This window comes from Ambystoma mexicanum, chromosome 3q (assembly GCF_040938575.1).
Source record: "Ambystoma mexicanum isolate Mex_15411 chromosome 3q, UKY_AmexF1_1, whole genome shotgun sequence".
NCBI lineage: Eukaryota > Metazoa > Chordata > Amphibia > Caudata > Ambystomatidae > Ambystoma > Ambystoma mexicanum.
In genome coordinates, this window is record NC_090926.1 from 1,168,523,357 (window position 1) to 1,168,545,419 (window position 22,063).

Genomic DNA, 22,063 nt, shown 5'->3' on the forward strand with positions numbered 1-22,063 from the left:
GGGAGTGGTCAGTCATGAGCCTGAACATCTTCCTATGAAATAATACCGCAGGTTCAAGATTGCCCATTTGATGACTAGGGCTTCCAGTTCAACCATGGCATATGACTGCTCCCTAGAAAACAACTTCCAACCTGTATACAACACTGGGCTGTCAAGACCGGTGTGTTCCCATGCCATTGTGCTCTTGTGACAACACAGCTCCTAAACCAACCTGAGAGGCATTGGTCTGAAGAAAAAATTCTCACTAGAAGTCAGCCATCTTCAAAACAGGTTCTTGACACAGGATATGTTTTAAGCCTTCAACACGTCCTTTATATTCTCTGTCCCAGACAAGCTTTTGTGGGTGATAGTTCTTGTGCTTGTTGGTAAGATTGGCACCCGAAGTAAAATAATTTAGTATAAACCATCCGTAGTAGCCCGTCAATCCTAGGAAAGCTCAAAGGTCTGGTTATGGGTACAGGTGTTGGTTGTACAGTTTAACTTTTTCTGCCTGAGGTTTAATCAGTCAATTTCGAATGAAGTAGCCCAGATACTTTACAGATGTCTGGGCCAGATCTTTTCTTTGGGTTCGCTGTGAAACCTGCACTCACAAAGAAGGTGCATGTGTTCGGGGCCAGGTTTACTATGCACAATAATATCGTCCAAGTAGGTTACAGAGAAGCTAGAGTACAGTTTTAAAATGTATCCATTCATCTCTGGGATGTGGCAGGAGTACCGTGCAAACCAAAGGGCATTACTTTAAATTGAAAGTGCCCATGCAGGGTGGGAAAGATGTTTTGTTGGTCATCAGAGGGGCTTAGGGGTACCTGCCAGTATCCTCTGGTTAAGTCCAGAGTGGATATACATTTGAAAGACACTAACTTCTCAAATAACTTGTCAATCTGTGGCATGGGGTAATTATCAGGAGTTTAATATTCTGAAATCAATACAAAACCTCCATGCCTTGTCCAGTTTTGCCACTAAAAGGATGGGTGATGACCACAGGCTCTCCGAGGGCTCAATGATGGTGGCCTTGAGCAATTCATAGAGCTCAGTTTCAATAATATTCCTCCTTACCTCTGGAATCTGGAAAGGTTTTAAATCACTGTTTACACTGTTTACTGCTCATGAATATTCCCCGTCAGGCCGGGAATCCTCGGTATAAAAAAAAATCAGTATCAGTTTTGTTTCTGATCTGTCTTTCTTAGTAGTAACCAATCACTGGTCTCTGGGTCATACTGCCCCCAGCCAATGACTGCCCTCTCCCTAAGCCCCACCTCTGGCAGCCATACTCAGATTTGGTAGCACGTAAAGTGGCAGTATGACCAAGTCAAGAGCCGCAGAGGGGTAGGCGGGAGGGGTCGCATGTGAATCCATGCCAGACCCATGCTGGAGAACAACAGGTACAGGTAAGTAACTTGTTCCTTCTCCAGCATGGGGTCTGGCATGGATTCACATGCTCATGAATATAAGAATACATAGCAGTATACACATGCACAACCACGGGAGGTGGCAACAGGCTCAACATTAAGCAATACCAAAACACTCAACATTAAGCATCTCTTACCTCCTCACCAGGCTCACCTTAAGCAAACAGGTTGCGCAGCACTACTTGGCCGACCCTGGACTCCTCCCTGGAGTCCCGATCGACGCAGTAGAATCTCGTGAAGGTGTGCGTCGACCTCCACATCGCAGCCCTGCAGATGTCGAGCAGGGGTACACCAGAAAGGAACGCCGTGGTAGCAGTGATCGCTCTGGTCGAGTGGGCTCTCGGATGGCTGGGCAGCAGTCGGTTTGCCAACCGGTGACAGTGCATGATGCAGCTGGAGAGCCACCTGGAAATGGAAGCCTTCGAGAGAGCCTTCCCTTGATTCACAGGTCCAAAGTTTACAAATAGCTTTGATGTCTTCCGAAAACTCTTCGTGCGGTCCACGTAGAACTTCAGCGCTCTAGCTACGTCCAGCGAGTGCAGAGTCCTCTCAGCCGGCGACGAAGGCGACGGGAAGAAAACTGGCAACACCAAGGGTTAGTTGAGGTGGAAGTCCGACGGCACCTTGGGCATGAAGGAGGGGTGCGTCCTCAGCACCACCCTCGTGTCATGAAAAGTCAAGTAAGGTGGCTTGCAAGATAGGGCCTGGATCTCTCACTCGTCATGCGGAGGTGATGGCCACGAGAAAAGCGGTCTTCCACGACAGAAACATCAACGGTGCCGAATGCATGGGTTCAAATGGGGCCCCTATGAGCCTGGTCAGCACCACGTTGAGCTCCCACGCCGTGGCAGGGGCCTTCACCGGCGGGAATGATTGGAACAATCCTTTCATGAATTCCTTCACCAGCCAATGAGACCACAAGGACGCCCGTCCCGTACTCCTGGTGTATTGCGAGAAGGCGGCCAGATGTATTTTGATGGAAGCGTGAGCTAGTCCAGCCTTGGCCAAGGGCAGTACTTGAGGGGCCGTAATCCGCAGAGGATTAATCTTCTGTGCACGGCACCAGACAGAGAACCTCTTCCATTTATGTCCGTAGCACTTGAGAGTTGAGGACGCCCTGGCCTTTGCAAGAACCTCTCTGCAGTCGGCTGGGATGTCGTACCCTCCAAACTCAAGTGCTGCAGGAGCCAGGCCTGCAAGTTCAGCGACTCTGGGTTGTGATGAAGAATGGCGCCTCCTTCTCTGGAGAGAAGATCCACACCCATCGGCAGTGTGACTGGTGTGGACGCTGACAAGTCCAGAAGGTCCGGGAACCAGATCTGTCTCGGCCACGCCGGTGCGACAAGGATCATCCTGCACCAGGACCTCTTGAGCTGGTTGATGAGCCGGAGCAGCAACGGCAACGGAGGGAACGCATAAAGAAATAGGCCGTCCCAGGGGAACGAGAAAGCATCACCCATGCTCCTCGGCTGGGGGAACCTGCTGGTGAACCTCTGGCACTTGGAGTTCGTCGCCGTCGCGAAGAGATTGATCTGGGGCTCGCCCCATTGACGGAAGAGTCGATCCACTTGATCCTGTTGTAGTTCAGCTCTCTGCTGAGTGAGTAGGCGATGGTGTTTTTTATTCCTGCCAGATGAAAAGGCACCAGAAACATCCCTTGGGCGACGGCTCAATGCCACAGATCCTGGGCTTCCTTGGATAGGGCAGGGGATCTGGTTCCGCCCTGCTTCCGGATGTAGAACATTGTGGTGGTGTTGTCGGTGAAGATCCTCACCACCTTGCCCTTGAGGGACGGAAGAAAAGACCTGAGGGCCCAGAACACTGAGTGGAGCTCCAAGATGTTGATGTGGAGTGACTTCTCCTCCGGGAGCCAAAGGCCTCTCGCGTGATGATCTCCGGAGTGCGCTCCCCAACCTTCCAGGGAGACATGCGTTGTCAATGTCACCTGGTGAGCTGGGGTCTGAAAGTCTGTGCCCGCCGACAGATGAGAGCGGGTACCCCACCACCGGATCGCCTGATGGAACGTCTCGTTGAGTGGGATCCTGTCCTCGAAGCTGCCTGTCGACTGGACCCAGCGGGCGTCGAGGAACTCTTGTAAGGGGCACATCCGAAGCCTGCAAAGGCGCACCAGATAAATGCAGGAGGACATCATCCCGAGGAGGGACTTGATAGATCTTACCCTGGCCATGTCCGAGGCCAGCAGACGCTGCACCTTGCCCAGGATGGTCCTGGTCCTTTCCTCAGACGGCGAGGCCAGCCGCGCCACTGTGTCGAGCTTGGCTCCCAGAAACAGGGCGACTTGTGACGGGAACAGGTGGGATTTTGGAAAGTTGATGGAGAACTCCAGGTCCGTGAGCAGCTGGACGGTCTTCGCAGTGTGCTCCACGGCGAGCTCCCTTGTCTTTGCCCGGATGAGCCAGTCGTCCAGGTAGGGGTAGACATGAATCCCCTGCAGGCGCAGCCGCGCCACCACCGGTGCGAGGCACTTGGTGAACACCATGGATGCCGACTTCAATCCGAACGGGAGGGCCTTGAACTGGTAGTGCCGCCCTTGGACAACGAACCTGAGGAACTTTCGGTGTCTTTTTAGAATGGGGATGTGGAAGTACGCATCCTCCAAGTCCAACGACGACAGGAAATCGCCCTCCTCCAGCTGTCCCAGCACGTGCTGGAGGGTGACCATCCGGAACTTCTGAGCCTTGATGTACTTGTTCAGTCGTCGCAGGTCCAGGATGGGACGTCATCCTCCTGTCTTCTTCTTTACGAGGAAGTACCTTGAGTAAACTCTGAAGCCCCGAAGCCTCTTTGGGACGAGCTCGATGGCACCTTTCTTGAGCATCGCCCTTACTTCCAACAGTAGTTGAGGGATGTGATTTTCCTTCCTGGCCACGGGTAGAATGCAAGGGCACTTCTTCTGGAACTCAAGGGTGTGCCCTTGGGCAAGGAGTGTCCAGCACCAAACGGTCGGTGGAGATGGACTCCCACACGCTGACGAACCTCGTCAGCCGGCCTCCCACCGGGGTGCTTCGGCGGCGGCCCGACCCCATGGTCGGTTCAATCTTGTTTGGAGGCCGCCTTGCCTCCTTGACCGGGCACCACCTGACTTGCCGCGTCCTCTGTAGGCCTCCTGAGACGAAGACGTTGCCGCTTGGCGGTACGTCGAGGAGCCACTGCCGGATCCCTTGGAGGCACCTTGTCTGCCTCTGGCGCTCCAAAAGGATGGCCGTCGTCGTTCAAGCACTCCCAGTGCCCGGGCAGTCTCCGTGTCTGTCTTGATAGCCTGAAGGGACTCAACAACCGCCTTTCCAAACAGGTTGTTCCTGTCGAAGGGCATGTCCAAAACCTTGGTTTGTACGTCCTGGTGGAAAACCGTTGCCTTGAGCCATCCTCGTCGTCTCAGGCAAACGCTGTTGCCCAACTGACGAAAACCGGTGTCGGCGATGTCCGTTGCCACCGTGATGGCGTGGTCTGAAGCAATCTCACCTTCCTGTAAGATTTCAAGGGCCTCAGCCCTTTTGGCATCCGGAAGGAAGTCCAATAGAGGGGCGATTTTGAACCACAACTCCGTCGTAGCGGGCTACGATAGCCAGGGCGTTGGCCGCCTTGATAGTTGTCGCTGTGGATGAGATGACCCGTCGTCCCATCGTGTCCAGCTTCCTGCCCTCGCCGTCCGGCGGGCAAGTTGATGTTGAGGCCAATGCCCCCCAGCTTTCTTCTTTGCCGCTGCCGAGACGACCAAATCCGGGGTAGGTTGTGCCCGAAGGCACAAGGGGGCAGCGTCGGGGACCCGGTACTTCTTCTCGTACTGGTCCCTCTTTGCAGGCGCCGTGGCAGGGTTCTTGAGGAGGGAGAGCCCCTCATCCCAGATGTCATCCAGAAGCGGTATGGCGAGGACCGTATTCCTTTTAGCCTCGCGCCGTTGGTAAAGAAACCCTTCCTTTTTCTTCTCTTCGGGGCAGAGCTGGAAGAGCTTGGATGCCCTGGAAATCATGGCATGGAAGGATCCAATCTCGTCGGGCGGGGACGCCCGAGCAGGGGGCGACGGGGGACACGTCCCGTCGTCGCCTCAGTCGTCATCTGTACCTGTCGTAGACGTGTCCGTGCCTGTATCATCCCCGTGGGTAGTTCACCGGGGGGGGGGGGGGGGCAGAGCGGGCCGCAGAAGTGGGAGAGGTGGCGGAGGATGCGTCGTCCTCTTCTTATGCAGTGGACTTTCCGAAGGTCCCGGCTCCGGTTCCCCCGCCGGTTCTGGCTCAGGTACCTCCGTCGGGGGGAGGGGCAACCTTGTCCTTATCTCCGAGCATAAGGACTGAATTGCTGACAAAATGGCCGCCGAAGTGTCCTGCGGCACCGGAAACGACGGGCGCGAGTGCTCTTGAGAAACCTCGTCGGCGACACCATCGCTCTCGTCGTCGCCCTCGTCGGGATCCCTCTCGATGGGCTGGGCCTCCTCCATGACTTCGATGAGCTCTTCTTCAGAGGTCGTGTCCATATCCACGATGGCCACCTGCACCTCCCCCCTCCTTTTCCAGCGGGGACTTCGTGGGGGTCTTCTCGATGGGCCTGAAAGATGACTCCCTCTGCGGTGGCAGGGAGACTCTGGATCCTGAGGTCGCCTCCACTAGCGTAGCCTCCACAGGCTGAGCCAGGGCCGCTGCGACATCCTCAATCGAGGTCTTAACGGGGTGAATTAAGGCCATCGTCACCTTCTGTACGCCTGGGGCCTTCACCTAGGGGGGAGGGTCCGAGCCTCGCTCCCCCTCTGCCGGAATCTTCGAGATTGACCGGGGCCTCTCCAGAAGCGTTGCCGGGTTCTCGGACTTCCTCTTACCCGAGCCAGAGCGTTGGCTCGTGGTTGATGGCGCCGGGGAGGATGCACCCTGCCTGGCAGCCAAGGAGCCCGACCGTTCGGCGCTCCCGGTGCCCGTGGACTCCCGGTGCTTGGCCTTTTGTTGGGCCCCCGTCGCCGGGTCGCCCTCACAGGACTTAGAAGACCGCTCAGACTTCTTTTTCTTCTTCTCGCCTGATGGGCTCCTACCTTCCAGCCAGTTGGCGAGACGGAGGTGGTGATACTTCATGGTCCGCTCCGACATGTTTCCACAAAATGCACAGTCCTTCTCCGTGTGCGTCTTGTCCTCATGGAGACAGTAGAGGCATAACGAATGCTCGTCCTCCTTGAACACATTCTGAAGCTGGCATCCCGGGCGTCAAGCTTCCTTTCTCCTGGGCCATGTCCGGGGTAGGCCTCGGAACTTCTGGAATCCTCCAAAAGCGTAATTCGACAAAATCTTCACCCTTGAAGGGCGTAGAAAACTCTGAAACGGGTCCCCGTTGATCGGATGTAGAAACGGTGGAGCTTAAGGCTCTTTTTAACTGAAAAATGAGAAAAAATCTCCTGAAAAAGTGCGAAAACGCAGCAAAGCTCGAGTGCTAAAGCACAAGGACTCCCAACACTTGAACGTGCGGTAAAAATCTGAGGATGGCTGCCAGAGGCGGGGCTTAGGGAGAGGGCAGTCATTGGCTGGGGGCAGTATGACCCAAAGACCAGTGATTGGTTACTACTAAGAAAGACAGATCAGAAACGAAACTGATACTGATTATTTTCTATACCGAGGATCCCGGCCTGACGGGGAATATTCATGAGCATGTGAATCCATGCCAGACCCCATGCTGGAGAAAGTAGATTACTCCACTAGATCGACCTTCCACTCTTAACAAGTTTACTTGATCTTTTCTCCCTCTGTCTCTAGGTTCTCGCCCCTCTCTCTAGGTTCTCGCCTGTATAACGATTCAAAAGGGGAATGCCCTAGAGACACCAGAGGTGTCTTCATAACCACAAAGAGAGACCAAGGAATCATAACATCACATTTTCTACCAACAGCCGCTATCAGCTTGTGGTGGGATTGTTTTTAAAGTTTGGTTAAACCTTTTCACAAGGCCATCCTTCTGCAGATGATGCAAGGAGGTACATAGGTTTTAAACCTTTATTTAAACACAGTGGGAAATGACAAATGCATAAACACAAAGAACACATTTCAACAGCATAACATGACAGGATACTGAATGTCATAAATGCAGCACATTATATAAGCTCCAGCACCCAGGAGACCCTCCATACCACCGCCCTTTAGAGTTGTGCAAGCCCAACACCCACTTTCCGATCAATCATCTTACAGCAAGTAAAAGTGTTGCATCATGGGAACTTGCCCACTATCACTGGGTGGTTTTTATCCAAGTAAATGAATGGCTTCCAGACCGACACATTTGCTATACATCCACTCACACAAGGCAGTACATTTGTCTGCCACCAGTATGTCCGATATTTAAACCCACCACATCTGGACCTCCCGGCCCTCCACAGATTTCCAATTTCGAGCGATAGTCAGTTTAGCAGCCAACAGAAAGTGTCCAATTAGGGTGGCCATTGGCCCCGACAGGGGTAAAACCCCATCCCCTGTATCACAAGTACCCAATGCGGCACAGCCTCGCCAGCAATTTGCTGAAAAATCAGCCGACATGTGGTGGAGCCTCTCTGGTGTGACAGAATTTGTAGGAACATTCCCAGTCTGACACATCTGGAGGATTTATGCATTCTCATCCATATTCTCAACCATGCTTCATCCTCTATTGCCCCACCCAGATCCTCCTCCCATTTATTCATATATGTCAAGTGCACCACTGGGTCCCCTGTGTCTAACAGCTTGTATAATTGTAAAAAACCCAGCCCAGAGAACGCCCGGTGAACAACCAGTTCAAGAGCATTCAGCGGCCTAGTGGCCCCATGCCTAGTGAGTGTGTGAGAACCCCAATGTCGCAATTGTGCATAACAAAATCGTTCTGCTTCGGGCAGGGCAAAGGTTTCCTTACACTCTTGAAAGGTCAGTGGGCGCCCATCCCTATTATCTGCAACATCCTTTGAATCTCCTAGTATCACATTCTGGCTGAAAGCCCAGGTTATTCCAGACAGGTGAATGCAGGTCCCTCAGTGCTGTGCCCCATCTACGAAGTGTCCTCACCATATAGTACAGTGTGTTCCTAGATTAAGAGTGAGAATCTGCACTCTCATAATGGGGATGTTTTCTCCACACATGGGAGTTGAGTCCATCGCACCGTAGAGTGGGCTTGCTCAATTACTTTCTATTTCGCTTGCATAGTGGAGTCACCCCAAATGACTACCCGTGGAATTTGCGCCACTAAGTTATATCGTAAAACATCAGGGACTCCTAGATCACCCACCCCTGTAGGTCACAATAACACACTCCTAGAGATTCGTGCCTGCTCGTTCCCCCATATGAATTTGAGAATCCTCGTCTGAAGTGTGCGAAGCTCCGACGCTGGTGTGTTTATGGTGCGTTTATTAAAAAGTAAACATTAAATGCCTTTTTTACCCTAATGTTATGAGGGAAGTTAACTAACACCAATGCTGCTTGTCAAAGGTCTCAAAAGAAAATAGTCTTTTGTCCGAATTCTAACCAACTAACAGTCCCTACCACTTTAAGAAAACCAAACAAAAAGGAGGCTGGGACAACAGCCTCAGTCTTGGGCTGCTGCTTGGCCCAACGCTTGGATTTATTTTATTTAGGACACAGGTTGTAACAAAGTTCTGGCAAAGTTCACCAAAGTTCAACCGTTCCTTAGAACACAATTCTTGGCCTCTCTGTAGGTTCTGTATGCGAACTTTTCATAAACCCCATAAGGGTTTCTTTTTCTCAGGAAAGACAAGGTAGTTTTAAACACAACTACACCACTTCCTGCTTGACAATGCCTGTCCCTTATTTTTAAATATTAAAACCCTCCACATTCGCTCTCCTTACAATTCTGCACATTATATTTCTGGTGTCTGGCCCTCTGTCAGGATTGCATTAGCAGGGCCTTGGAATGGAGTCTGCACATTTGGTTTTACCAGGCTCCCGTGAACCTTGTGGCATCTCCAGACTTGATTGTCATTGTCTAAATTTCTCAGGCTACCCCAAAGGGCTCACAGGGTTCCCCAAAGCCCACTGGCTCACTAATATGTCTCTATTCTGTTTTTGCTGGCTCCCGTAACGCTTCTGGCTCCCGCAGTCTGAAAACACCCTTTTTCGGCCCGCTCTACAGCATTACATTTTCGGGATCATTCGCTTCCCTTCCGCTGCTCAGCTGGACAGTTTATATACTTCTTTCGTGGAGCTCAGAATTCCAGGCTCTTTGCTGCAATCCGTTGTCGGCATCAGTTATCCGTCCCCAGGCCCACCGCGGCTTCCATGTGGTTGTGCCACCAGGTGAGACTGTTGATTTACTGTTTCCATCTCCTTCTTGACCCTGGCCTCTTTGCCCGTCAGGACACCAGCCTTCCGGCTTCTTGCAAGTGACTTTTTCGCTCTCCATGCTACTGCTTGACTCTAGCGTGGCTTTCCCCCCTCCAGGATATCTTCCCATCAGTGGATCGCTGCTGCATAGGATTCTCTCCTGCCCATTCAAAGTTTCTTGTGGTTTTATATACGTCATTTGAAACAAATGGGGGCGTTGTTCTTGGACTGTCAATCAGGAAGAAACCAGCATTACCTGAAGCCAAAGAGATTGAAGAAATGTCTATATTCGGTAAATCCAAAACAGGAGTTCCTAATCAGAAAGTGAGTCCTTGTCCCTGAGAGGGGGTGACTCCCAGTGCGGTCCCACTTGCCCAGACCCCTAGGGATGGCCTTGCTTAGTAGGCTCACCTCCCAAGCCTCAAAGGGGGTGGCACCCCTCTGGGGGGAAAAAGGGACGAATTGGCCAGATTTGTCACAGAGACTCACATGCAGTTTAAGTGAAAACAGCTCCAGCATGGCAAAACAACCTGGGTAAATACAAGCTTTGGTGTAGGTGCAGTTTACACGATCCAGGGGCTTGACGCACAAGCCAACAAGATCGAAAAGAAGAATAAACTGCCTTCCCTGGATGACAGCCTTCAAGCCAGGTGTGAACAATGCAGTGAATAAGTCACTGGGAAGATGATGAAACATGTGATGATAGATCTCAGAGGACAAGAAAGGGAGGCAGTCCAACAGAAAATGGACCCAGCGCCTCGGGCTCCCTATGATATCCCAAGGAGCAGATGAGGTGGTTTTTTGTGTGCCAACACCTTTCCAGGTGGAGGCAGCTTCCAGCACCAATGCAGGAGATCCTGCTGGTAAATTGCAGTAAACGGTCCAGAAAATAGTTTCAGCCTGAAAGGCTCGGACCAGCACAGTAAGCAGCAAGATAATGCAGGAAGCCCATACTGGATTCACAGGAGCAAAGGAACAAGTTGCTTACCTGTAACTGTTGTTCTCCAGCATGGGTCTGGCATGGATTCACATGCTCATGAATATTCCCCGTCGTCAGGCTGGGAATCCTCGGTAAAGAAAAAACCAGTATCAGTTTCGTTTCTGATCTGTCTTTCGTAGTAATAACCAATCACTGGTCTCTGCGTCATACTGACCACAGCCAATGACTGCCCTCTACCTAAGCACCGCCTCTGGCAGCCATCTTCAGATTTGGAAGCACGTGAAGTGGCAGTATGACCAAGTGAAGAGCCGCAGAGGGGTAGGCGGGAGGGTTCGCATGTGAATCCATGCCAGACCCATGCTGGAGAACAACAGTTACAGGTAAGTAACTTGTTCCTTCTCCAGCATGGGGTCTGGCATGGATTCACATGCTCATGAATAAAGAATACATAGCAGTACACACATGCACAACCACGGGAGGTGGCAAAGGCTCAACATTAAGCATCACATCAACTCAACATTAAGCATCTTACCTCCTCACCAGGCTCACCTCAGGCGAACAGGTTGCGCTGCACTGCTTGGCCGACCCTGGACTCCTCCCTGGAATCCCGGTCGACGCAGTAGAATTTCGTGAAGGTGTGCGTCGACCTCCACGTAGCAGCCCTGCATATGTCCAGCAGGGGCACACCAGATAGGAACGCCGTGGTAGCTGCGATCGCTCTGGTTGAATGGGCTCTCGGACGGCCAGGCAGCGGTCGGTTTGCCAACCGGTGACAGCACATGATACAGCCGGAGAGCCATCTGGAGATGAAAGCCTTCGAGAGAGCCTTCCCCTGATTGACAGGTCCAAAGTTCACAAAGAGTTGTGACGTCTTCCGAAAACCCTTCGTGCGGTCCACGTAGAACTTCAGCGCTCTAGCTACATCCAGCGAGTGCAAAGTCCTCTCAGCCGGCGACGAAGGCGACGGGAAAAACACAGGTAACACCAAGGGTTCGTTGAGATGGAAGTCCGACGGTACCTTGGGCATGAAGGAGGGGTGCGTCCTGAGCACTACCCTCGTGTCGTGGAAAGTCAAGTACGGGGCCTTGCAGGAAAGGGCCTGGATCTCTCCCACTCGTCGTGCGGAGGTGATGGCCACAAGAAAAGCTGTTTTCCACGATAGAAACTTCAACGGGGCCGAGTGCAGAGGCTCGAACGGAGGTCCCATGAGCTTGGTCAGCACCACGTTGAGCTCCCACGCCGGGGCCGGAGCCTTCACCGGCGGGAACGATCGGAACAGTCCCTTCATGAACTCTTTCACCAGACGATGAGACCACAAGGACGTCCGGCCCGTGGTTCTGGTGTATCGGGAGATCGCAGCAAGATGAATCTTGATGGACGCGTGTGCCAGACCAGCTTTGGCCAGCGTCAGCAGGTACGGCAGTACTTGGGGAGCCGTAATCCGTAGAGGGTTAATCTTCTGTGCGTGGCACCAGACAGAGAACCTCTTCCATTTGTGTCCGTAGCATTTAAGAGTCGAGGACGCCCTGGCCTTTGCAAGAACCTCTCTACAATCGGCCGGTATGTCGTATCCTCCAAACTCTAGCGCTGCAGGAGCCAGGCCTGCAAGTTCAGCGACTTCGGGTCGTGGTGGAGGATGGCGCCTCCTTCCCTGGAGAGTAGATCCGCGTCCGCCGGCAGCTTGATCGGCGGGGACGCTGACAAGTCCAGAAGGTCCGGGAACCATATCTGCCTCGGCCACGCAGGTGCGACGAGGATCATCCTGCACCGTGACCTCTTGAGCTGGTTGACGAGCCGGATTAGCAGAGGCAAGGGAGGGAACGCGTAGAGGAACAGGCCCTCCCAGGGGAACGAGAAAGCATCGCCCATGCTCCTCGTCTGGGGAAACCTGCTGGCGAACCTCCGGCACTTGGTGTTCGTCGCCGTCGCGAACAGGTCGATCTGGGGTGTGCCCCACCGTCGGAAGAGGCGATCCACCAGATCCTGCCGTAGTTCCCACTCGTGGCACGAGCGCAGCTCCCTGCTGAGTGAGTCGGCGATGGTGTTTTTTATCCCTGCCAGATGAAACGGCACCAGAAAAATCCCTTGGGCGACGGCCCAATGCCACAGGTCCTGCGCCTCCTTGGACAGCGCTGGGGACCTGGTTCCGCCCTGTTTCCTGATGTAAAACATGGTGGTGGTGTTGTCGGTGAAGATCCTCACCACCTTGCCCTTGAGGGACGGAAGGAAGGACCTGAGGGCCCAAAACACTGCACGGAGCTCCAGGACGTTGATATGTAGGGACTTCTCCGTCGGGAGCCAGAGTCCCCTTGCGTGCAGATTTTCGGTGTGCGCTCCCCACCCTTCCAGGGAGGCATCCGTGGTCACAGTCTCCTGGTGGGCTGGGGTCTGGAAGTCCATGCCCGCCGTCAGATGCGCGCGGGTGCCCCACCACCGTATCGCTCGTCGGAAACTCTCGTCGAGCTTGATCCTTTCCTCGAAGCTGCCCGTCGTCTGGATCCAGCGCGCATCCAGGAATTCTTGCAACGGGCGCATCCGGAGCCTGCACATGGGAATGAGGTAGATGCAGGAAGACATCATCCCGAGGAGGGACTTGATGGACCTCACTTTGGCCGCGTCGGCCACCAACATCCGTTGCACCTTGCCCAAGATGGTCCTGGTCCTCTCCTCCGACGGGGAGGCCAGAAGGGACACTGTCGAGCCTCGCTCCCAGAAACAGTGCGACTTGCGCGGGCACCAGGTGGGATTTGGCGTAGTTCACGGAGAATCCCAGGTCCGTGAGGAGTTGGACGGTCCTTGCCGTGTGGACCACGGCGAGCTCCCTCGTCTTGGCGCGGATGAGCCAGTCGTCCAGGTAGGGGTAGACGTGGATCCCCTCGCGGCGCAGCTGCGCCGCCACCGGTGCAAGGCACTTGGTGAATACCCTGGGTGCCGACCGTAGTCCGAAGGGAAGGGCTTTGAACTGGTAATGACGCCCTTGGACCACGAATCTGAGGAATTTGCGGTGCCCCTTTAGGATGGGAATGTGGAAGTAGGCATCCTCCAAATCCAACGACGATAGGAAGTCTCCTTCCTCCAGCTGACCCAGGACGTGCTGGAGGGTGACCATCCGGAACTTCTGCGCCTTGATGAACTTGTTCAGACGTCGCAGGTCTAGGATGGGGCGCCATCCTCCCGTCTTCTTCTTCACGAGGAAGTATCTCGAGTAGACTCCGGAGCCCCGAAGCCTCTTTGGGACGAGTTCGATGGCGCCCTTTCTGAGCATCACCTTTACCTCCAGGAGAAGTTGAGGGACGTGAAGTTCTTTCCTGGCCACGGGGGGGACGCGCGGGCACCTTCTTTGAAACTCGAGCGCGTGGCCCCGGGCCAGGGCGTCCAGCACCCAACGGTCGGTGGAGATGGACGGTAGGAAGCGAAACCGCCGCCGGAACCTTTGGAGGTGCCCTTGCCTCCGCCGCTCCGAAAGGGCGTCCGTCGTTGCAGGACTCCAAGGGCCCGGGCCGTCTCAGTATCCGCCTTGATGGCCTGAAGGGAATCGTCCACTGTCTTCCCAAACAGGTTGTTCCCGTCGAAGGGCATGTCCAGGACTCTGGTCTGGACGTCCTGCCGGAAGTCCGTAGCTCTGAGCCATCCACGACGTCGAAGGCAAACGCCGTTGCCCAGCTGGCGGAACCCAGTGTTGGCGATGTCCGTCGCCACGGTGATGGCGTGGTCCGAGGCCACCTCACCTTCCTGCAGGATCTCAAGGGCCTCCGCCCTCTTGTCGTCCGGCAGAAAATCCAGCAGGGGAGCTATCTTGTACCAGAGCTCCCTGTCGTAGCGGGCCACGATAGCCAAGGCGTTGGCCGCTTTAATCGTCGTCGCTGCCGACGAGATGACTCTACGCCCCATAGTATCCAATTTCTTTCCCTCGCCGTCCGGCGGGGAAGTAGATGTGGAGGCCGCACCCCCCCCCCCCCGCTTTCTTCCTGGCTGCCGCGGAGACGACGGAGTCCGGGGTAGGCTGCGCCCGGAGGCATAGGGGGGCCGTGTCCGGGACCCGGTACTTTTTCTCGTACCGGTCTCTTCTAGCTGGCGTCGTGGAAGGGTTCTTGAGGAGGGAAAGGCCCTCATCCCAAATGTCGTCCAACAGAGGCACTGCGAGGACCGTCTTCCTCTTGGCCTCGCGCCGCTGATAAAGGAAGCCTTCCTTTTTCTTCTCCTCAGGGCAGAGTTGGAAAAGCTCGGAAGCCCTGGAGATCATGGAGTGGAAAGATCCGATCTCGTCGGGCGGAGAGGCCCTGGTGGGAGGCGACGACGGAAAATCCTCGTCGTATGCCTCGTCGTCCGTACCCGTCGCTGCCGTGTCAGTCCCCGTATCATCCCCTCGGGTGGACGGGGAGGAGGGCTGGAAGGGGCGCGATGGTTGAAAAGGAGGTGGTGGATGGATCCTTCTTTCCTTGGTAGGGGGAACACCAGAAGGTCCCGGTTCTGGATCCCCCGACGGGAGAGGTTCCTCCGTCGGTAACGGTAGCCTCGTCCTTATCTCGGAGCATAAGGACTGTATGGCCAACAAAATGGCCGCCGAGTTGTCTTGCGGCGCTGGCAGAGGGGAATCCGACGGGCGAGCAGGGGCCCCGTCGGTATCCTCGACGATGTCGTCGTCGTCACCTGCGTCAGGGTCCATTCCGACGGGCTGGCCTTCTTCCACGCCTAGGCCGTGGCTTAAGACCTCGATCAGCTCCTCTTCTGAGGTTGAGGCCGACTCTACGACGACGCCCTGCCCCCCCCTTCTTCTTCCCCACGGAGGGTTTCACGGGGGTCCTATCGATGGGCACAAAGGAAGACTCCCTCCGAGGAGGCAGGGAGATTCTGGGCCCTGAGGTCGCCACCACTGGTGCAGCCACCACAGGCTGAGCCAGGGCCGCCGCGACCGTTTCGATAGAGGGCTTGGTCGGATGGATCAAGGCCTTCACCACCTTAGGTGCGCTCACCGCCTTATCCTTGAGGGAGGGGGCACTGCCACGCTCCTCCTCTGCCTTAGAGCTCGACCGGGGCCTCTCCAGGAGCTTCGCCGGGTGCTCGGCCTTCCTCTTACCCGACCCAGAGCGTTGGCTCGTGGTTGATGGTGCCGGGGAGGGTGCGCCCTGCCTGGCGCCCGTAGAGCCCGACCGTTCGGCGCTCCCGGTGCCAGCGGACTCACGGTGCTTGGCCTTATGTTGGGCCCCCGTCGCCGGGGCGCCCTCAAAGGTCTTAGAAGACCGCTCGGATTTCTTCTTCTTCTCGCCAGACGGGCTCTTACCCTCCAGCCAGTTGGCGAGACGTTGATGGCGGTCCTTCATGGTCCGTTCCGACATGTTGCCGCAAAACGCACAGTCCTTCTCCACGTGCGTCTTGTCCTCATGAAGGCAGTAAAGGCAGAAAGAGTGTTCGTCCTCCTTGAAGACGTTCTGCAGCTGGCATCCAGGGCAGACCCTGAACAGCTTTCCGGGCGTCGAGCTTCCCTTCTCCTGGGCCATCTCCGAGACCGGGCCTGAGAAGCTTCTGGAGTCCTCCGAAGTGTAGCTCGACGAAATCTTCACCCTTGAGGGGCACAGATGAATCCGACACGGGTCCCCGTTGATCGGATGTAGGATCGGTGGAGCTTGAGGCTCTTTTGACCGAAAGAATCGAAGTTTTTTTGTGAAAAGCGCGAAAAAATAGCACTAACGCTCGAGAGCAATAGCACGAGGATCCCAACACATGAACGTGCGGTAAAAATCTGAAGATGGCTGCCAGAGGCGGTGCTTAGGTAGAGGGCAGTCATTGGCTGTGGTCAGTATGACGCAGAGACCAGTGATTGGTTATTACTACGAAAGACAGATCAGAAACGAAACTGATACTGGTTTTTTCTTTACCGAGGATTCCCAGCCTGACGACGGGGAATATTCATGAGCATGTGAATCCATGCCAGACCCCATGCTGGAGAAAAACCCATACCAGGGTATGTTATATGGCATGCCACTAAATCTTCTGTAATGGCCTGTAGGAAAGGGAGGAACAAATACAAGTGGTATTTGGGGGGTGTTCCCTTGAGAATTGTTGATCATATTGTTTATTTGGGTTTTCTGTTCTACTCTGCTAAAAGGCCTGGCAAAGTCATAGAGAGACTCAGATGTACCCTGACGCATCCAGCTGTGCAAAATATACGTTATATATTGTGCCTATAGATTGCGGACGCTCCGACATTTTAAGAGCAGAATTATACCAATGCTGACATATGGACTAGAAGTACTAAACATTTCCAATAAGTACTCTTTAGATAGAATGGAGGGCTCCATGTGAAAGCGCCATCTGTGGCTCCATGGGTCCCTTCCAATTGTCTTTTTAAGAGTTGAACTTGGGTTGCAATCATTGGACTCGATCGTCATCTACAAGAAACTGAGGATACTAAGAAAAATACTGTGTCCAATTAAGCAATCCCTCTTTGAGGATCCAGGTAACATCATCCAAGCAGGAACTTTAAACAACTTGTACTCTGAATGTTTTAGACATCGGGATCTCTCTTGAAGAATCAGTAATTAGCTCTGCTCGGCCTTTGCTCTACTCGGAGGGGAGAGCGGCCCACACGGAAGGGCCCTCCCGAGCCGCCGACACGGGGGTGTGCCCTCCTTGAAGGGGGAATACCCTTGACACGGTCCCAAGGTGGGTGGAAGCAAATTGCTTGAAACAGCAACTCTAGATGGACCAAGTGTGCCAAAATCGATCCTCAGTAATTAACTCTAATTTGGTCAAACAGAAAGTTAAATTGTGGGATTGGTGACATCATTCGAAAATACAAGACATAAGATCACCACAAACTAAGTCTATAATTTAACGACCTACCGGACTCCTTACAGTTATTGCAAGACCGTAAGGTCAGAGCAACATACATGAGATTTAGGCTTAATACATTATGTACCTTAGGTGCTGTGAGTACTATGCGAGGTGTAAATAGTGAGGATAGACAATGTGGCTTATGCAAGTATAACAATGAGTCTTGTTAACATCTGGTCGCAGAATGTCAGAAAGTAAACCCGCTTAGAGAACGGTGGCTTCAGAAATTCACATCCGCCATAGTAGTCCATCGTGGCGAATCATTATGGGCTCTGTTTTCAGACACTAGTAGGCACATTTATTTTGCACTTGTGCACTTTATTAGGGGTGTATATGAATTGCTTGGTGAGGTTCCATATGTATGGCATGAAACAGGGAATAAAGTATGGATACAAATAATGTGCAACGTGACATTTTAATGTGATATCAGATTGTACTATTTTAGAATGTTGTGGGGTGTGAATTTTTTTTTGTGATTGGTAAACAGCATTTGAAAACAGTAAATTAATGTGTTTAAATAGACAAATTGAAGTACCAAATGTATAAAGGTTTACTATAAACCATATGTACTAAATAAAATTAAAACAATATTGGATATTATATGGTTATTTGTTTTATGCCCAAACTACTACACCCAGTATGATCAAGTGAGGTCCTAAAATGCAAAAATCCATTTGAGGAAACCTCCCCCAGAAGGTTAGACCAGCTGCTTCCCCAAGTTGAAGAGCAAGAGCCACGGGAAACAGCAGGGACCAAGCAGAGCCTCAAGTAACATTGCAAAAAGCGGGGCCCAAGCCAGCCCACCAATCACTTAAGGGAACTAGGAAAGAAGAAGTCTGGTAGCCCACTGTACTGTTTGACTCTGCCACTCAGCTTAGACCAAACCCGCAAGAAATGAAAGGGAGGCTCAGGAACTTTTACTGGCCTAAACCAGTTAATACAAATATGGAGGCCGCCATGCGTGTTCAGAAAATCCATTTTGAGCCTACCTCTTGGTTCTCCAGAAAAAAAACACCTAAATACAAAACTCCAAGAGCAGGATTTAAAAATAAATAAACACACACATTGGTGCCACAATGAATACATGCAGTGAAATGGCTCCCACCCCTGGTGAAGCCAAAATGAAAAGGTACAGCTGCCACCACATTACTCACTAAAACTGATGATATAAAATGGGGAGCCTAAGAAGCACCCCTGGAACTGGGTGCTTTAGGTTAAAATTGATACCACATATCTTAAGTAAGTCAAAAGAGTTGCAATTGTGAACAAAAGAAGGGAGGAACATGGGCCCACTGTCTCAATAATGAATTGCCTCAAACACCTCAAAGAGCAGAGGCAACTAAAATGGAACCATCTTAACATCTCAGAGATGAAGATCCTGCCACTGAGTGGTGATAAATCCTGTAACGGATTACCATTGGGCAAGGATGTAGAAGCGCTGGCTTTTTTAAATTGTTTAATCCCTTCTCAGAAAAGGTAATCTGTTAATGAGAACCACAATGAACTTCAGGTCGACCACGGATGTAGATCCGTCCCCCTTCTAGAACAATGAGACGGATACATTAGAACGACACGAATCATACCGAGATTAGTTTGGCGCAGTCTAACCATCAAGAACCACCAAAAGGTATTATGGACTATTAACTGTCTTTCTTGGTCCATCCTTTAACCCCGAGACTGGTTAGGACTTCCTTTTTACACCCAAGAACACATTAAAGAAATGTGTGGTTCCTTTCACACCCGTTTTATTACTCCGGGTGCTCTGTCTTGATATCATTGCTTATTGTGAGTTCTTTCCTCTGGGGTGGGTTTTGTGTAGTGCATTTCTATTTGGTCATTTATGCAGCTGGTGTGTTTATTTTAAGTATATCTATTTTTATAGAACCTTGCTTGGACATTTCCCCTTATTTTGGACTGTTGTACCATTGCGGTTTGGGTTGCTACTGAATACAATTCAAAAGGCGAAGGAGATAGATCTCTGTGTTTTCCTTTTATAACTTGGATCTCTCTTGGTATGTAGCAGTTTGGAGGGCTGGATATGCACTTTAGACACCACTGTCCTTGTAGTCCTGCAGGACAGAAGTCATTTCGTCACACCCGAAACAATGTGGCCATTTGACAGAGCACCATTGATGTGTCCTTCTAGGTGCTTTATTTTAAGCTTTGCAAACTGGAAGTCTTTTTTTTTGATGTGGGCGATCCTTAATGCCACAGAGGGAAGTCAGAAATAATGCGCAGCATAACCTCAAACTGCTCATTGATAATAAACTCAACTGTTGTAGCCATGAGAAATTGCCATAGTTCTGGGTCCTCTCCTCCAGCAACTATTTTATCAACTAAAGGCCAACAAAACTCCGCTCACACCACCAGCCAAAACATCAGCCTATGTTGAATAGTCCAGAACTCTGGTGCAGGGCTTATCAATGGCTTAAAGTAAATGGACCACTTAACAGCAGCTTTAAACTCTTTATACTGGCCCTCGATTAAGCAAGGGCTTAATATCAAAAAAGTTGTCCCAGTGTACAAAATTCTCCATGGCCGTGCACCTAACTCTGGGTTAGGACGGATTTTCAGGACCAGCCCAGACTTTATGCCCATGCAATCCATATATAGTTGGGTGGTTTGGGGGGGGGGTGGGGAGAGGGGGCATCAAATGTGGTATAAGCAATTCCACACTGAACTCAGATTTTCCAAACCACCACCCACTGGGATAGTGAGAATCATCATTGAAGCACTTCTGTGATTCGTCCCACAGGTAAAGGTTCAGGTGTTGCTGGTGCAGTGGCTCAAGATAGTGTTGGGTTTGGGTCCAGCTAGGTGGCAGATCTAATCTCTGGTTCAGGGATGTCTTCAGTAGATTTGCAGCTGGATGGGTCAAACGAACAGGAAGATAAAGAAACGCCGGCCACGGGTCAGCAGGATCAGCCAGAGTCCTCAGCAGAAAGCAGGCTCCAGCGTTGCCCCTCTAGGATTGAGAGCAGCAGATACAGGTTGTGTTTTTGTTATGGGCTACCAGATAAGGGTCTAGCCCCAACACAGGAGTGTCCATTGCAGCAGAGGGACTTCGCCAAATTGAGGGCCCGAGAGCACTAGTCTACCAATGGCAGGATACAGATGCAAGACTAGTTGATCCCACCAGTCCAAGGGAGGAAGACACCAACAATGTTCTTCCATTGTCACAGGAGAGGCAGCAGAGTTTCACCAGTGGATTGCTTAAGTAATACTGGTTCGCTCCAGTAGCAGTCCCCAAATACAGTCTTTGCGTCTTTGAATTCTTGGTTCCAGTGATCAACCTTTCCAGCTTACCCAAAATCTGCCAGTTGGGAGGGGATTAGGGGGAAGGTCAGGAGGGGTGGGGGGAAGCATTGAACACCAGTCCTGCAAACGGAAGGATCTGTACCATTCAAACCGTTAATGGCTGTCCAATCACAGATAGCCACACCAACACGGCAAGACACCCTTTGGGAGAAATGTTGATGGGAGGAGACCACTAAATGTGTTGTGTAAATACATGAAGCTAAAAAGGCTTTATGCACCTCAAGTCAGCCTAGAAAATATGCTGAGGGAAAGTTGAAAAAAGCCCCTAACACTACCCATCAAAATTGCAGCTCCTGTTCCAACTCAAAACCCAAGGATGGTCTCCCGAAAAGTCACCATTTGCCTCACATGGGGCGACCATGCAAGCATAAGCGATATCAAAAGGATGTCCAGATCTGGAGAACATTTCTTTTAAAACTCTTTTCATAACATCAACAAACAAAAGACAGGCGGAGTGGGGCTGAGTGGCTTGTGGTCTGCCGTGGTGCCGATGACATTGGAAGTCTTTTCTGGCTCTACTGTTGGAGGCGGAGCACTGTTTGTACTCGTAGCAGTGAAGCCTCATTAGCCCTTGAGACAGCAGAGCGGAGTGTGGCTGAGTGGCTAGTGGTCTGCCGTGGTCCGCTGTGTTGCAGTGGAAGCAGGAAACAAACTCTTCCTATCATCTACGCCGATATTAAACTGCTGCATGACATAAATAAGTACGCGGAGTCCGAGGAGAGTCCCAGTCTGCCCCAGTCCTTTTGCAAGAGAGAGGAGCTGCAGCAACGACCTGCGTTTGTTTTGTGTGCTTTTCACTGTGTTAGCCCCTTTAAACATTTGACTGAGGCTCCTAGACTCCACCTTGAAAGGTGTTGGCGGGCGCGGAGCGCCGCGCAGAGTCCCGAGGAGAGTCCCAGTCGGCCCCAGTCTGCTCCCAGACCGTCCAGGAGTCTGGAGTATGGTTGGCCCTTTCACTCGTCAACGCACGCTGCTAGATAGACGCGTGACTAATGATAGAATGATGGAAGGCAGCAATGAAAGTGCCGCGGTTACCAGCAGCAAGGTAAGCGGAAATGTGATGAATAAACATTTGCATTTGCCTTTGGAAGATTTGAAACTGACCTCAACCGAGGGTGTTCCCTCGCTAAAATCCCTAGCAAAAACGATTGTTAGCGGTAATGGAATACAGGTGGAGGCATGGAAATGTGCTAAAAAAATATCAGCACTGCCACAAGTTGAGTTGGTAGTAGAAGAAATAAACAATGGCTGTGTGGCAACAACAGAAGGTGCTC